An 18655-nucleotide genomic window follows, 5' to 3' on the forward strand; every position below is an offset into this window, starting at 1 on the left:
TTCGCATTACAAAATTTACCAGACTTTTTCAAAAGAAGTTCATTCCCTTTCTGTTTCATTTAACAGAGAATAATTTACAAAAATAATAATATAAAATGTTTTGGATTATTTATTGTATAAAATAGGCTACAATACAACTACATTTCTGTTATCTTCTATAGTTCTCCTACTAAACATATATTGAATACCTACTATGAGGAAAGTACTCTGAATATCTCATATTATTACATTTCTTATGCCATTAAATTCTCAAGATAATAAAATAGTCAGGGGATAGTAATTCCATATTACTGATGAGAAAACTGAGATCCAAAAAGGTCAAGTGCCTTGTCCAAGTCAGTTTACTGGGCAAGAAAGGGTCAGGATTTAAACTCCTCCCAACCAAGGATAAAGCCTGTATATCTTATGTTTTGCATGCTGCTTTCTATGTTCCTAGATTCTCTGCAATTAGAATAATCAAAGGGATCCCACCATTCCGCTACATTCACAGACACCAGTGTCTCATCACTCAACAAAGATACTTCACAATTAGCACCCCCTTGCCTGCTCCAAAGAGGATCGAGCATCTTTCAACAAACCAGGTCAAGTTAAAGGAGAAAACACAACTTCAGAATAGTCTTGTTGCATTAGCAATAACCCAGAAACAACCAGATACCTATCCAGGGGTAAGATATGGACACAAACATTATATGTATGTAGTTGTTCTGAAAACTGAAAAACCAAACTACTTTAAAATTACTGTTCAACCAGATACTACTATCCAGGGTTAAGGTATGAATAAAAATGTTATACATATGTAGTTTTTCTGAAAACTGAGACACCAAACTATTTTAAAATTATTGTTCAACACTATATAAAGAAAGGCTAAAAGCACAATTTGGGAGCCCTGATTCTATCAATGGCAATCTCAACCTAAACCTCAAGGTCAGCACTTCTTTTCTTAAAGAAAAGGAAAAAATTAAGAAAGTTGAGAACCTGCCCAAATGTAAAGACCAAGAAAAACAGTGCTAGTCTACTTTGACTTCAGCTAATCCAACCTGATGACATAAAACATATAAACCAATGTAATTTCTACATCATTCTGACACTGCTCCTGCACATGTTGTGGCAAAAAGACTGTACTATTTCTTTCATTCCTCCTGTGAAACCTCTATGATGGGACCCATTAATAATCCCATTTTTAAAATAAAAATATGAAACAGCTTGTACATCCTATCATCACACAGCTTATAAACTGGCTATACCAGAACCAGAATTTCACCAAGCCATACTATTGCAAAACGTTGTTCCAACAGAGAAGTTGAGCATTCCAGAAACACAGCCTAACCATTAACCTTAAGCAGAGCTACTATAGACAGAGGCAGCACAGTACAGGCCTAGAATCGAATCAACAATCCACTACTTACTAGCTGTATTACCTTAAAGCAAGTTACTTCATCTTTCTGTGCCTTGGTTTGTAACACTTATAAAATGAGGACAATAATTAATCTCTTATGGGCTCCAGGAAGAATAAGAAAAAATACACACATACTTGTTCATCTGCATATATATGTATGTGTATGTGTACATATATGTGTGTATATATATAATATGTGTATATATATATAAAGCAAATAGAAGCTTAACAAATGTTAAGTTACAGTCACGAGCTTTGCTACATTTCAATACTCAGTTACAACAAAAATGATGATACTTGAGGAGCAACTGCAGAATCTGCTAGGGCTTTAACTGAATCCTTAGAAAACTGAAATATGGGCAAGTTAAAAAAACTAGTCATATCAAGAATCATTAGTCACAATAGATCAGACGCAAAGATTTCCCAAATGTCCTTAAATTGCATTAGATATGTTGGCCAATCATTCAAGGCAATACCTGGACAAGAAAACCTAACAAAGAAAATTTCTTTTTCCTTCTACATTCAGTTTCCTTGTACAGTGGCAAGTAGGATCCAATTATGGATTTAGACCCTCAGGAAGCCCTACCTAGGAAAACCTCATTCTAAAAGAAAATCATTTCACCCTCCCTCAGTGGCAGTGCCCAAACCCTCCCACTGTTTCCTCAGTTTGCAAATACCACAGATAACGGAAATATTTTATTTATAGGGAAGTCCATAGCACATTTAAGTAGAAACAATCTTTTTAGGTGTATTATCATCTCCACAAAAAGCCACACACAGGCAAGAGCCATATCTTTTCCATGCAGACATGTTTCATTCTGCTCACGCGGAAGGGGCAGTGCAGCAGAGCACCTGGAGGCCACAGGGACCATCCAGGTCTAGGCTGAGTCACATGCTCGAATCGACCTTGGGCACAGACAAAAAGTGTCTGTTAGCGGTGGGAAGCCAAGCTTGAAAGATCATATAGACCACTTTGAACCATTACCAAGATAAGTGGTGAACAAAGGAAGCCAGCAGAGGCAAAGCCATGATGAAAGAGATGAAGCCACACTGGAGCATGACTTTCCGGTTCCAGTTGGTTCTCATGAAGCCCAGCTGGTTTTGCTTCCTGTTCTTCACTGTACAACAGACCTCTCCACCTCTATCCCTCCCTTCCTGAGCTAGTTTTAGTGAAATTCCACCCCTTGGATTCAAAAATGCCTTAACAAGGACATTAGCCCACTGCCTGGCACACAGAAGGGATTCAATTAAACACATGTAAAAAACAGGAGTACAAACCTTATAAAATACCTGATGTTAGATGGGGCATTCTCATAATTACAGTTTCCTCAACAGACAGGCCGATTTCCCTTAATCCACTTATCCAATAATTGTTAAGGAAATAAACAGTATTTGACACAACACGACACTTCATTCCAATTTATCATCTAATAATAATTAAGTATTCAAAGCTTACAATGAAAGCACAGCTCCACAGTTCATATTGTTCTTTTAAATTGAATAATTTGGAATCCTATGAAGAGTTCCACCTTACAGCAGATTCCCTCATTCTTGTGCAAATACAATCTGTCTATCAACATATTAGCATTTCAATCACCCTTGTTTTTTTCATAACTGGGAGAAGCTGTCTTCATTTATTCCTATTGAGCATCTACCACCTATGAATTATTTCTGAAGCTAAGCAGTAAAATTGAGAGAAACTGAAACTATTTTCAAAAATAAATGTAGGACACTGGTTCCAGTTGCATACTCCCAAATAGTATAAATGTTCTTTAATGATTAATTTACTTTAAGATGAAAATAATTTCTTTTGAATTAAATTGTTATAATAGTTAGAAATGGAACACCAACCCCATGTTTCAAAGGTTTTTGTCTTTTTTTTTGTTTTTTTTTTGTTTTTTTTTTTTTAAGAATTCTGGATCAATTTATATTCCTGGAGTAAATACATCCACCACTCAAAAAAAATTTTTTTAAGTCCCCTTTAAGCATCCCTTTAAGGTACTGACCATAAATGGTGTAATTTGCCCTGGACATCATTAAAATGTAAAGTTAATGAGGATTCAGCTGAAAACAGAAGGAATGTAACCTATTTTCAGGCAAAAGTTCTAACACAGCAATCAGAGGAAAAAGCTCTTTGATGTTTCTTTGTCTCTTCTCATTAATTTTTTTTGTCTCAAAAAAAAAAAAAAACAGACTATTTAAACTTAAAAAAAAGCACCAAAGTTTAAACATGATAATTATAACAGAACTCCAATGAGGTCGTTAGAATTTTTTATGAGATAAACAAGAATCAGTCATATATACATGGAGATAACACCACCTACCTGGCAGAGTGATTATAAGTTTTATAAATATTGTAAGTAAAATGTATAGCAGAATAGCTGACACATGAAAGGTACTCACTTATATTATCTCCCTCTTTGTCACACTCTGTCCCCAAGGGCCTAGCACCGTGCTGGTACAAAAATAGTAATCAAAGAGTCACCATTATTATTATTATCACATATGCTGTATTCTTTTTCCTACTGAAGAACTCACTATATTAACCCTAACCTTCTTTCCAAGATTTATGCAAGACTCAGCACCTTCTGTCACTAGGCAGGTGGGGCATTATCCAAATAACTAGCATGGAGTAAACAGTCCTGTGTGACATTTTATCATGTGAAGTGCCTACACAGGTATAAATATTATATCTTTTCTGGTTTTATTGCATCATTTTACAATTATGCTACTAAAGAGCAAAATAGCACGCAGAATGTTAAGTGGCATTCTGCTGCTTGGAATTTCATCCCAAGGCTCCATTCAGAATAACAAATGTGGGAGCTATTTCATCTCTGCTCTATTGTGAAGAAAGTCATCACCTTTACTTGAATATATACGAGAGTTTGACTTTCTGCATCCCATTTTGTGCTAAGTGAAATCTTAAACCAAATGTGATCATTACCAAGGTGATGTCATTAAGGAAGTAGTATAGTGTTTTCCAGAGAGACCCTACCCTACACTTTGTTATTGTTATATCAATTCCATAATCCCAGTAAACAAAGCCTAATCAGCAATAAGTGCATCTATCCAAGATGATCCACCCTTAAATACCATGAGAATTTAAAATTTCTCTTCACCCAAACAAAAAATTACAAATTCAATAAACTAATCACAGTTATTTTAAATGTTAAGAGACCATCAAAGTAATGTTTCTCCAGTAATTGTCATTTTAAAGGCATTTCCACATAAATTACCTAATTTTCAGTGGTTTGTTCATTCCATAAATATTCACTAAATCTTCTTAATATTGAAATCTGGTCATACAGTGGTGAAGAAAATACTGGGTGATCTCTACCCTCACAGAGTTTAAGGTCCAGTACAGAAGCTCAAATGAATAACTGCACAAGTAACGTAACTATAAGCTATGATAAGTGCCACAAGACCATACAGTGTAAGAACAAGCTTACTTTGGGGATCTGAAAAGGTTCCCCCCTTAGGATGGTTTAATGTCTGAAGTGAGACCTGAAGGAATGGGAGAATGAGGTTGGTTTGGGGGGGTGAGGGGAGGTGAGAAAAAGGTTTAAGATGATGATAGTTGAGAAGAAATACCTAGTTTTTAAAGACATTTAGGTAAATCAATCAAATTTTTCTGATATATTGAATACAGAGGGTGAGCAGGAAGACAGGTGACCAGGATTAAGGCAGTAGGTTTTTAGTTTGCATACTGGATTTTTTAAATGTGCTGCTCAGTGGAAGGGGACCAGAGCTTCATTCAGTTTAATGAGCAGATCATGAGTTAGAATTCAGACGTTTTGAATTTCAGATACTTTTCAGGCATCCAAACGGGTTGAGAGCTCAGAAGAAATGTTTCATACCTCATTCATTTATTCAACATGCAATTCCCAAGAAACAATTTGTATTAGGTCCCATGTTTCTCATTAGGGAAAAGAAGGTGAACAGGATGCTCAGCTGTCCTTTGAAAGAAACAAGTGAGTTGACAGATGTGTAGAAGTACACTGGAATTCAAAGGAAGGAAAGACTGAGTCTGTCTGGACAATCAGGGATGGCAGCATGAAGAAAATTATCTTGAAGATAAATGCCAATTCCTCCAATGGGGAAAGAGAAAAGACATTTCAGACAAAGAAACAGCATCTGAAAATGACAATTACTTTGCAGCGGCTGCAAGTACAATGTATGAGAGGTGAGCAGTAAAAGAAAAAAACCATGAGGACCAAATTTGCAGAAATACAGAGGATTAAGAGAATATTAATGTTACAGCTCTTTCAGAATTTTAGGTTTTCTGGTTTACCAGGAAAAAAAAAAAAGAGAGAGAGAGGGAGAGAGAGAGAATGCTATGAACAAATGTGTGCCAACAAATTAGATATATGAAATGGACAAATCCCTAGAAAAATATAAACTACTGAAACTGAGTCAAGAAGAAATAGAAAATCTGAATAGACCTATAGCAAGAGATGGAATTACTAATTTGAAAACTTCCCAACAAAACAGACAAACTCAGATGACTTTACTGGAGAATTCTATCAAACATTTAAAGAAGAAGGAATACCAATTCTTCATAAACTCTTTCAAAAACTAAAATATGAAGACAAACTTTCCGATTCATTCTGTAAGGCCAGTATTATGCTGATACCAAAAGCAAACAAATATAAGAAAACTAAAAATGCAAAAATACTCAATATATTAATAGTAGCAAACCAAATCTAGCAACACAAAAAAAGGATTACACACCATGACCAAGTGAGATTTATCCTAAGAATGCAAGATTGGGTGGTTGCATTAGAGCCAGGACTGTCCTTCCCATGATAGCAGGATGCAGTAGTTCCCCAGGTCCCTTCCTCAGCAAGAGAGATAGCCACTCAAGAAAACACTATGAAAGACACTGACATCAAAAAACTACTTTATACCCATATTTTATGCATATTTTCAATTATCCTAAGTGTCTTCATTCCATCATTCTTCTTGGAGAACTTCTCAATATTGTAAACACACTTGACATGGTTGTACATATGTTCTGGTTTTGTAGCTGCTGTCAATCTAGTATTATATTTAGTAGTGAAACCAAATGCATCCTCTAAAAAGTTCATTATCACACAAGGTAACTTGATTTTTGAAATGCTGTATCTACCTTCTTTTGTCCTGTTTCTCCTTCCATGTAATTTTTGTTCCATATGGAGCTAATAGAGTTGGTGTTGGAAACATTTTTATTTGCAGTCATTTTGTCTACTTTTACCACTGTACCTTATGTTTGTTAGAACCAAATCTCAAAAGCATGGCTTAGAGTTTTCAGTAGAAATGGAGTTACAGCCATTTGGGAGCATAGTCTCCAGATCATTACAATTTCTAGTTTTCTAGGAGCATAACTTGAAGCACTGCCTATACCACTGAGTGGAGAAAGACCATAGCAGGTATGGCCCATATGCTTGGAGCGACCTTTAGCAACATGGATGGACTTGTTATTTTACCATACTGGATATACTGGAATATAAAGCAATTTCTATACGAGAACAATTAATTGGAGCAAAGGGAGAAAATATTCCTTTGTATAGATTCCATAGGGCTGTGCAAAAATGTATATAACCAAAGTCAAGTAGTTCCATTACAGCACTGTTTTATGTAGTTACAACATGAAGTAATTGTAGCTTTTTAAACCATGAAATTCCTTGGAGATTGTATCTTCTAGTTAAAATAAAGTACTTATGATAGAATTTTTAAAAACAATAATGCAAGGTTGGTTTAACATCCAAAAATAGATTAATGTAATAAGCCATACCTAGAGAATGATGAACAAAAATCACACAATCATCTCAAAAGACACAGAAAAATCATCTGACAAAATCCAACATCCTTTCATAATAAAAAAAATTCAACAAACTAGAAACAAAACCGAACTTCATCAAGCTGATAAAGGGCATCTAAAAAACCTATAATTAATATCATAATTATGCCAAAAGACTAAATATTTCTCTTTAAGATGAGGACAAAGAAAAGAATATTCATTTCTGCTACTTCTATTCAACACTGTATTGGAGGTTCTAGCCAGGGCAATTAGGTATGAAAAAGAAATAAAAGTCATCAAGAACGGAAAGGAAGAAGTAGTACTATCTTGATTTATACATTACATAATCTTACACAAAGAAAATCCTAAGAAATTCACTAAAAAACTATTAGAACTAATAAACTAGTTCATCAAATCTGCAGGATAATAGATCAATATTTTTAAAAATCAATTCTATTTCTATACACTAACAAAGAACAATATAAAAATGAAATTCAAAGTTTCCATTTACAATAACATCGATTAAGAAAAATAGGAGTAAATCTAACAAGAGAATTGTAAAACTTATAGTCTGAAAACTACAAAACATTATGTGGAAAAAAACCCTAAACATTACCTTAATAAATGGAAAGATATCCTATGTTCATGGATTGGAACACAACATTGTTAAGCTGACAATCCTCCCCAAATGAATCTACAGATTCAATTAAATCCCTACCAAAATCCCAGCTGGGCTTTTTGCAGAAATTGATAAGCTAATACTAAAATTCACATGGAGATGCAAGGGACCCAGAATAGTCAAACGATCTTTAAAAAGAACAAAATTGGAGGACTTATACTTCTCAATTTTAAATTTACTACAAATCTACAGTAATCAAGACAGTATAGTACAGCATCAGGAAAAGAATAGGATTCAGAGTCCAGAAATAAATATTTGCAATTGTCAATTAATTTTCAACAAGATGCCAGGCATGGTGGCTTATGCCTGTAATCCCAGCACTCTGGGAGGCTAAGGGGGGCAGATCACTTGAAGCCAGTAGTGCAAGACCAGGCTGGCCAACATGGTGAAACACCATCTCTACCAAAAATACAAAAAGTTAGTTGGGCATGCTGGCACATACCTGTAGTCCCAGCTACTCAGGAGGCTGAGACACAAGAATCTCTTGAACCCAGGAGGCAGAGGTTGCAGTGAGCCAAGGTTGTGCCACTACACTCCAGCCTGGGTAACAAAGAAACCAAAACAACTCAATGGAGAATTAATACTTTTCAACAAAAGGTGCAGGGGCAATTGACCATCTACATTTGAAAGAATAAAGTTAGACTCCTTCCTTATAAGCACATATAAAAATCAACTCGATTTGGATTGTAGGCTGGGGATAGTGGTTCATGCCTTTAATCCCAGCACTTTGGGAAGCTAAGGCAGAAGAATCGCTTGAGGCCAGGAGTTCAAGACCAGCCTGGTCAACGTAGCAAAACCTCATCTCTCCCTATACACCCCCTAAAAAATTAGGTGGGTGTGGTGGCATACACCTGTAGTCCCAGCTACTTGCAAAGCAGAGGCGGGAAGATTGTTTGAGCCTGGGAAGTTGAGGCTGCAGTGAGCTAAGATCATGCCACTGTATTCCAGCCTGGGTGACCAAGTGAGAACCTGTCTCAAAAAAAAAAAAAAGGAATGGATTATAGACCCAAAGGTAAGAGCTAAAACCTAAAAAATAAACAAACAAACTTAGAAGAAAACACAGAAATAAATCATTGTAACTTTAGGATGAGCAATGGTTTCTTAGGTACCACACTAAAGCACAAACAACAAAAGAAATATTAAATAAGACTTCACTGAAATGAAAACTTCTGTTTCAGATGACACAATCAAGAAAGAGAAAAGTTAACCTACAAAGTGGGAGAAAGTACCTGCAAGTCATATATCTGATAAGAGGTTTGTATCTAGAATATATAAAGAACATTTATAACCCGGTAATTTTTTAAAAGACCCAGTCACTGGATAGATATTTCTCCATGGAAAATATACAAGAAGCACACTAAAAGATGCTCAATATAATTAGGCATTAGAGAAAGGCAAATCAAAATAACAATGATATGTCACTTCACCCCCACTAGAATGGCTATAATAAAAGAGATAGACAACAGTATCCGCTGACAAGAATGTGGAGAAATTGGAACCTCACACATTGCTGGTGGCTATATAAAATGGTGCAGCTGTTATGGAAAACAGCTTGGCAGTTTTCCAAAAAAAAAAAAAAAAAAAAAAAAAAAACAGAATTACCGTATGATCCAGCAATGCCATTCCTAGGTATATACCCAAAGGAATTGAAAGCAGAAATGCAAACATATACCAACAATGAATGACATTGTTGATTGCAGCATTATTCACAATTGCCAAAAGGTGGAGACAACCAAATTGTCCATCAACAGATGAATGGATAAACAACATGCAGTATATACATCTAATGGATAAGTATTCAGCTACAAAGAGGAATGAAGTTCTGATACATACTACAACATGAATAAACCTTGAAAACATTAGGGTAAGTGAAATAAACCAGACAGAAAAGGATAAATAATATATGATTCCACTTATATGAGGGACCTAGAATAGGCAAATTCATCAAGACAGAACAGTAGGTTAGAGGTTACCAGAGGTTAGGAAGGAGGGGAAAATGGAAATTACTGTTAATGATTACAAAGTTTTTATTTGAGGTGATGAAAAGATTTTAATAACAGATAGTGGTGATGGCTGCACAACAGTATGAATATAATTAATACCACTAAATTTACACTTAAAAATATTTAAAATGGCAAATTTTGTTTTATATATACACATATACCTCCACAATTTAAATAATACACCAAAACCATTAATTATATCTTTTATTAATGGGCAAATTGTGTGGTTTATTAATTATATCTCAAGAAACCTATTAAAAATAATTAAAATTAAACACTAAATCAATGGGTTGTTTGTTTTCATTTTTGTAGAGACAGGGTCTCACTATTTGCCCAGGCTGATCTCGAATTTCTGGCCTCAAGCAATCCTTTCACGTTGGTCTTCCCAAGTGCCAGGATTACAGGGGTGTGCCACTGTGCCTGGCCATAAATGGATGGTTTTAACAGCAATTAGACACAGCTGAAGAGAGAAGTAGCAAACTAGAAGAAAGACTTGAAGAAGTTATTGAATGTATCAGAGAGAAACAGATTGAAAACACACAAAAAAAATGGTTTAAAACTGTAAAGGACAAAAAGAGAATGTCAGACATATGTGTAATCAAAGCTCCAAAAGAAAAAGAAGTTCTAAGTCCTCAGATTCAAACAGCTGGTCCTAACCAAGATATATAAGAAGAAAACTCCACTGCTAGACAAATACCATTGCTAAACTAGAAAACAAGACACAAAAATATTAATTATAATGGAAAGGGACTTCGACAGCAACATCAGAAGTCAGAAGACAATGAAATGACATCTCCAATATGACGTTAGAATAAGGACATTTTCAGATAAACAAAACTAAGATATTTGCCACTAACAAAGAATGTTATTCAAGCAAGAAGATTAGCCCAGATGAAAAAACTCTGAGATGCAAGAAGACATAAAGAACAAAGAAAATGGCCAGGCACAGTGGCTCACACCTATAATCCCAGCACTTTGGGAGGCCAAGGCGGCCAGATCACTTGAGGGCAGGAGTTCGAGACCAGCCTGACCAATATGGCAAAACCCTGTCTCTACTGAAGATACAGAAATTGGCTGGGTGTGGTGGCATGCGCCTGTAATACCAGCTACTTGGGAGGCTGAGACAGGAGAATTGTTTGAACCAGGAGGCGGAGGTTGCAGTGAGCCGAGATCGCCCCACTAAACTCCAGCTTGGGCAACAGAATGAGACTTCGTCTCAAAAAAATAAAAAATAAAAAATAAAAAATAAAGAACAAAGAAAACAGAAAATACACAGATAAATCTAAAGCATTGGTTATATAAAAAAATCAATAATTATCTTACAGGTTTAAAGTAAAATACACAACAATAAAAACATATAAACAAGGAGGGGAATGATTAAAGTTAAAACAATATACTATCTTGTATTGTCCAGGAGGAGGGTAAAGATGCCAATTAAAGTTACACAAACATGCAAAAATTTCTCAGAAACTGTTGATTTGTATGGGCATACTTTGTTTCATTGCACTTCATAGATATTGCTTTTTTTTTTTTAATACATTGAAAGTGTACGACAACCCTGGATAGAGCAAGTCATTTCATGTCTCTGTGTCACATTTTGGTAATTTTTTGTAATATTTCAAACTTTTTAAATTATTATTACATCTGTTATGATGATCAGTGATCAACGATCTTTGATGTTACTGTTGTAATTGTTTTGGGGTGCCATAAACCATGCCCATATAAGATGGCAAACTTCGTCAATAAATGTGAGTGTGTTCTGACTGTTCCTCCAACCAGCCATTCTCCCATCTTTCTCTTCCTTGGGCCTCCCTGTTCCTTGAGACACAATAATATTGACATTAGGCCAATAATTCACCCTACAATGGCCTCTGAGTGTTCAACCAAAAGGAGGAGCTGCATGTCTTTAAATCAAAAGCTAGACATAATTGAGCTTAGTAGTGAGGAAGGTATCTTGAAAGTCAAGATAGGCTCAGAGTTAGTCTTCTTGTACCAAACAGCCCAATTGCAAATGACAAGGAAAGGTTCTTGAAGGAAATAAAAAGTACTACTTCAGTGACACATGAATGATAATGAAGTGAAACAGCCTGACTGTTGATACATGAAAGTTTCAGTGGTCTGGACAGATCAAACCAGCCGCAACATTCCCTTACACAAAAGCCTGATCCACATCAAGGCCCTGACTCTCTTCAATTCTATGAAGGCTGAGGCAGGTGAGGAAGCTGCAGAAGAGTTTGACTAGCAGAGGCTGGTTCACGAGGTTTAAGGAAAAAAGCCATCTCCATAATATAAAAAAGTGCAAGGCGAAGCTGCAAATCCTGATGTAGAAGCTGCAACAAGTTATCCAGAAGTTCAAGCTAAGATATCTGATAAAGGTGGCTACACTAACAACAGATTTTCAATGTAGATGAAACCACCTGATATCAGAAGAAAATGCCATCTAGGACTTTCATAGCTAGAGAGGAGATGTCAAAACCAGTTTCAAAGGACAGGATAAATCTTTCGTTAGGGGCTAATGCAGCTGGTGACTTTAAATTGAAACCAATGCTCATCGACCATTCTGAAAATCCTAGAGTTCTTAAGTATAATATTATGCTAAATCTACTCTGTCTGTGCTCTATAAATGGAACAACAAAGCCTGGATGACAGCACATCATTTTACAGCATGCATTACTATTTAGATTGGTGCAAAAATTATTCTGGTTTTTGCCATTGAGTAATGACATAAACCCCAATTACTTCTGCACCAAAGTAATATAGTTTAAACCCACTGTTGAAACCTACTGCTCAGAAAAAAAGACAATGCACCTGGTCATCCAAGAGCTCTGATGGAGATATACAAGGAGATGAAGGTTGTTGTCATGCCTGCTAACACAACATCCATTCTGCAGCCCCTGGATCAAGGAGTAATTTTGACTTTGAAGTCTGAGAAACACAGAAGGCTATAGCTGCAATAGAGAGTAATTCCTCTGATGGGTTTGGGCAAAATAAATTGAAAACCTTCTGGAAAGAATTCACCGTTCTAGATGCCATTAAGAACATCTGTGATTTGTGGGAGGTCAAAATACCAACATTAACAAGAGTTTGGAAGAAGCTAATTCCAGCCCTCATGGATGACACTGAGGTATTTAAGACTTCAGTGGAGGAAGTAATGCAGATGTGACAGAAGCTGCAAGAGAACCAGAACTAAAAGCAGAACCTGAAAATGGAAATGAATTGCTGTGATCTCCTGATAAAATCTGAATGCATGAGAAGTTGCTTCTTACAAATGAGCAAGGAATATCCTTTCTTGAGATGGAAACTACTCTTGATAAAAATGCTGTAAACATTGTTGAAATGACAAGAAAGGATTTATAATATTACACAAACCTGGTTGATAATCCAGAAAGAGCGTTTGAGAGGTTTCCGATTCTAAAAGGAGTTCGACTGGGGGTAAAATGCTATGAAAGAGCATCACATCCTACAGAGTAATCTTTCGTGAAAGGAAGAGTCAATCCATGCAGCAAACTTCATTGCTGTCTTATTTTTAAAAATTTCCACAGCCATCCCAGCCTTCAGTAGCCACCGTCCTGACCAGTCGGTAGCCATCAACATTTAGACAAGATCCTCTGCGATCAAAAAGATTACAAGTTGATTGTTAGCAATTTTTAGCAATAAAATATTTTTAAATCATGATATGTACCTTTTTAAACATAATGCTATTATACAATTAATAGACAATAGTAGAGTATAAACATAACTTTACATGCATTGGGAAACCAAAACAATTTGTGACTCACTTTACTGTGCTACTCACTTTATTGTGGTCTGCAACTAAACTGAACCTGCAATATCTCTGATGTATGCCTGTATTAGTTAACATTATGGACACTGAAAGCACACGACTTGGGTTCAAATCCCAGCTCTACTACTTGATAGCTCTGTGGCCTTGGACAGATTACATAAGCTCACCATGCTATGGTTTCCCCATCTGTAAAACTGAGACAGTAACAGTATCTATCCCATAGGATTTTTGTGAGGATTAAATGAGTTAATATAAGTAAAGATACAAAACAATGACTGGTATAGATAAGCCCTACTAAGTCATAGCCACCATTATTTTCAGTGTATTAGTTAAAGGCACAGAAATAGTATTTAAGTCCCAAATAATAAAGGGGAAAAAATTGAATGATGAAAATGCTTAAATAATCCAAAAGAAAGGAATAAAATAATGAAACACAAAAAGCATTTCCAGTAAAAAAAAAATACAGGTAAGACGACTGGATTTTAAAAGATCCAACTATGTATTGCTTTCAAAAGACACATCTTCAACACAAGAATGAAAAAAAAAATAAGAAAACACAAGCATGGAAGTGTATAATTTGATGAGTTCTGACATATGTGTACATCCCTTAAACCATCATCACAATCAATCAACCCCAAAAGTTTCTTTGTGCTCCTCTGTAATCTATCCCTCCCGCTGCACTCCCTACCACCCATCCCTAGGGAACCACTGGTGTGCTTTCTGTCACTAAAGATTAGTTTGTACTTTCTAGGCTTTTATATAAATGGAATCAGAAAGTATGTACTCTTTTTGTCCAGCTTCTTTCACTCAAGATAATTATGTTGAGATCCATCCATGTTGTTGAGTATAGCAATACTTTGTTCCTTTTTATTACTATTATTCTATGTATAGAACTCAATTTGTTTACTCATTTCTAGCCTCTCCAGACAACAAATGGTGTTAAAATTAAGAAATGGCCTCTGGGTAAAGATCAAATCCAGCGTACTCTTAGGACAAGAAAAAGCTAAGGGGGTGATTTTAAAATTCTTTGTAAGACCTCCAAAAGATCTAAGTTGGTACCATAGAGAACCATTCAGTTAAACAACAGGGCTTCTAAGAAGCTTACAACTGTTGTTCCTCAGTAGTCTCCCTAGAAAACCAAAGTAGAAAAGGAGGGCTTATCTCAAAGACATTTGTGGGTATGAATGTTATGTCAAGGAGTAAACGCCAACAGATTCACAGGACAACAAAGGAGTTTTTAAGAGGCTCATATGGGGAGAAACACACCCAGCCTGGACTGAAAGGAACAAAGAAAATATAAATGAAAAAACAATAGGCCGTTGAATCACTAAACTTTCCAGAAGCAGGCTGAGGAAACTACTCAGTTGCTAACACAGCTTCTCTTTTATTTAAAGAAGGATGATTCAGAATCCAAAAGCCCAGAAGGTACAATTAAGAGCCATGGTGAGCCACTCTCAGGCCAGAGCAGGACTGAGTCTCCATCAGGAAACTTCCAACAGTTGCCCAGCCGTATTTGGGAACCGCTATGGAGTGCTATGTGCTCCAACGTGCCTCCTGCTGGCCCCCTTTTAAACGATCAGTGTCTTCGGCAGTTATCTTCTGCCTGTCCCACCATTATACGCTGGGGGAGAGTGGTGGTGGGACGGGCTGGGGAGAAGATAACTTCTCTCTTGAGTTTCCAAACTGAGAGGGCCTGTACTTGAGAAGCTATACTTAAGAAGTCATATCTCAGTTTCTCATCCTCACCTAAGCCTGATTTAGTTCCAGAGACTGAGGGGTCTGAGCTGCTGATGTAAGGATGGCACTTGTGGGGGCCTTGGGAGAGGTTGAGGATACATAGGTTTCCATAGCAACTGGGTATAAAACTGTTTGCTCCCTGCTCCCTCTGCTGAGCTGCCCACAGCACTTTGTGCCTGTCTCTATTTATCCCAAATAATGTATGGCTACTGGTTGATTATTTATTTCCCTCATCAGATGTAAACTCCTTAAAAGAAAGTGTTTTATTTATATCCATAGCATTAAGTAGTCCCTCAAAGACTTGTTTGAATTTATGAATAAGTATATGAAGAAAGCCAGTCTGTCATGGACTCAGGCCATCCAAAGCCATGCTAATGAATATAACAGCACATTCCCAGTGCACTTATGCGATGGGCCTCAGTTAAACATTTAGGAAAGCTAGGCAATTAAAAATAAGAATGTTCACCTTATCCACCACAACAGCATAGACAATACTGAAACCCAGGACTGATTCTCAGGAACATCCTGAAAACATCACCCTATAAACCTGCATTTTAATAGCCTGACACAGCTCAAAAGCATTGGCTGATAAGAGTGCAACTAGTTTTTAAAAAGAAAGAAAAAACCTCCAAATATTTTTCATTTTAAATTGTTTTTCTTTTTTTCTTTTTTTCTCTTGAGATGGAATCCTGCTCTGTCACCCAGGCTAGAACGCAGTGGCATGATCTCAGCTCACTGCAACCTCCACTGCCTGGGTTAAAGCCATTCCCCTGCCTCAGCCTCTCCAGTAACTGGGATTACAGGGGTACACCACCACATCCAGCTAATTTTATTATTTTTAGTAGAGACCAGTAAAGAAATCATTCAGTAGCTCTCCAGGGCAATACTCAGAGACATCTTTCTATCTTGAGATGCCAGCCTCTCAAAAAAGCTACTGTTCCTCTCAATGGGCTGGACAATTTCTCAGATTAAGAAGCATTTCTTTTAGGTAACTATTACGATACACCTACTTCTAAGATATTTTCATGGGGAAAAAATAACATATATCATTACCTTTAGAATATTAGTATATATTAGCATATATCATCACCTTTAGAAAGTCACTCACACTGTATATATAATTTGCAGGAAAAGAGAAACCGTGGGTGAAACAAATATTAGGCAGCAATAACTGAGGCAGATGAAAGCATTTACAAATCTATTTTTAATCCACTGCATTATCTCATTTTAAGCAAGATCATCCTTAGTACATTTCTGCTGGCAAAAATCAACCTTGCTGGTCTCTCAACACAAATGGCAACATTCATCCTAGCGCATCAGCTGATTCTCCTGCCCAGGAACTTCAGACTGTTCCTTGATCCCAATCACAACATTTGTGAATAACTTCTACATGTAATAGGACCCAGATGTTTAATATTTTGTCTCAGATTTAAAAATAAAATTCAAAATGACCCAGAAAGCAAAGTAAAATAAAAAAATAAAAAATGAAGCTGGGCATGGTAGTTCACGTCTGTAATCCCAGCACTTTGGGAGGCTGACGTGGGTGGATCACCTGAGGTCAGGAGTTTGAGACCAGCCTGGCCAACATGGTAAAACCTATGTCTACTAAAAATACAAAATTAGCCGGGTGTGGTGGCATGCACCTGCAGTCCCACCTACTCGGGAGGCTGAGGCAGGAGAATCACTTGAACCTGGGACACGGAGGGTACAATGAGCCAAGATCACGCCATTGCACTCTGGCCTGGGTGACAGAGTGAGATTTTGTCTCAAAAAAAAAATAAAAATAAAAATAAATTAAATTAAATAAAAAATGAAGCAACTGATTTAATCAATTTAAGCAAATGGTTACCAGTTCAAATGAAGTTTCTCTCTCCTCTTCTGTCTCTTGGTCGAATATACCTTTATCTCATCAGCTACCGGGACAGTACCAGACATTGCCACAGCCTACTGCATGCAAAGTGGTAATAAATGCAGTGGATGGGAAATAGAAGATAATGAACCAATCCTTGATATACTCTAAATCTCTTTTCTACCTTGCTAAGAAAAACAAGATGAGTCCCTGGAGATACTCCAGAAGTAGATGTAACCATAGGTAAAACCCCACTCTAAAAAATACAATTATAATGTCCAGTTCTATGTAAATGGAGCTATTTCAGAAGCCTCACAAACAACTGATACTCACATTGCCTTGCTTATTTGGACATAACAAATTCCACTGAATGAGATATTTTTAATATCTCTTCATTTAGCTAGCTACCTACTGAATAGGATTATTCTTCAAGGGAGAATTCAAGCAAGAAGATTCCTGCCCTCAAGAATAACAGAAAAGACAATTATAATACAATATGCAGGGTGCCAAAAGGGAGGGTATCTAACCAAGTCTGTGAAGGGTGGCAGACAGGGGGCAGTAAGGGAAAAAATGGAGGATTAGAGGCCTCCTAAAAGAGGTGGCACCTTGTCTAAGTTACAAAGGACAATGGAAATAAACCAGGAAAACAGGGAGAAAGAGTATTGTACAGAAAATAAAAGACCAGACACTAAGGTATGGAAGAAAATAGACTAAAGTGGCTCAGCTAGTACAGAAGGTCAATGACAGGCAGTGGTGAGGGACAAAGGAAGAGAGGTCAGCCAAGTGATGAGGAGCCTTCTGTGCCACGCTAAGATCTTCATTACCCTATAGGTAATGAAGAGGCATTATAAGGTTTAAGCAGAAGACTGGCATGATTATATTTGTTTAACACACACATTATGACAGCAGGACAGAAGAGGGGTTGGAAGGGATAAGACTCCAGCTAAGAAAACCAATTAAGTGGCCAGGCACGGTGGCTCACGCCTGTAATCCCAGCACTTTGGGAGGCCGAGGTGGGCGGATCACCTGAGGTCAGGAGTTCGAGACCAGCCTGACCAACATGGAGAAACCCCATCTCTACCAAAAATAGAAAATTAGCCAGGCATGGTGGCACATGCCTGTAATCCCAGCTACTCGGGAGGCTGAGGCAGGAGAATCCCTTGAACACGGGAGGCGGAGGTTGTGGTGAGCCGAGATCATGCCATTGCACTCCAGCCTGGGCAACAAGAGCGAAACTCTGTCTCAAAAAAAAAGGAAACCAATTAAGTGGCAGTAATCCCAGAAAGAATAAGGAAGGCCAGAACTAAGTCAATGGCAATTAATTGGCTAACAAGGGAGAAAAAAAGATAGGAAAAGATCAAGAAATTAGACTTTACTTTCTTTTCCTAATTGACAATTTAATCCTTAAGTCGAGGTACACATCCATAC

At 36.9% G+C, this 18655-nt stretch overlaps 1 protein-coding gene and 1 pseudogene across 1 annotated transcript in view; one reads left to right on the forward strand and one right to left on the reverse strand.

Moving 5' to 3' along the window:
* DENND1A (DENN/MADD domain containing 1A) overlaps window positions 1-18655 on the reverse strand; it is a 497378-nt gene that overhangs the window by 454636 nt on the left and 24087 nt on the right. The window lies entirely within an intron of this gene.
* On the forward strand, window positions 6269-6911 carry LOC105528677 (annotated as a pseudogene).

This window comes from Mandrillus leucophaeus, unplaced genomic scaffold, assembly GCF_000951045.1.
Source record: "Mandrillus leucophaeus isolate KB7577 unplaced genomic scaffold, Mleu.le_1.0 Scaffold729, whole genome shotgun sequence".
Lineage (NCBI taxonomy): Eukaryota > Metazoa > Chordata > Mammalia > Primates > Cercopithecidae > Mandrillus > Mandrillus leucophaeus.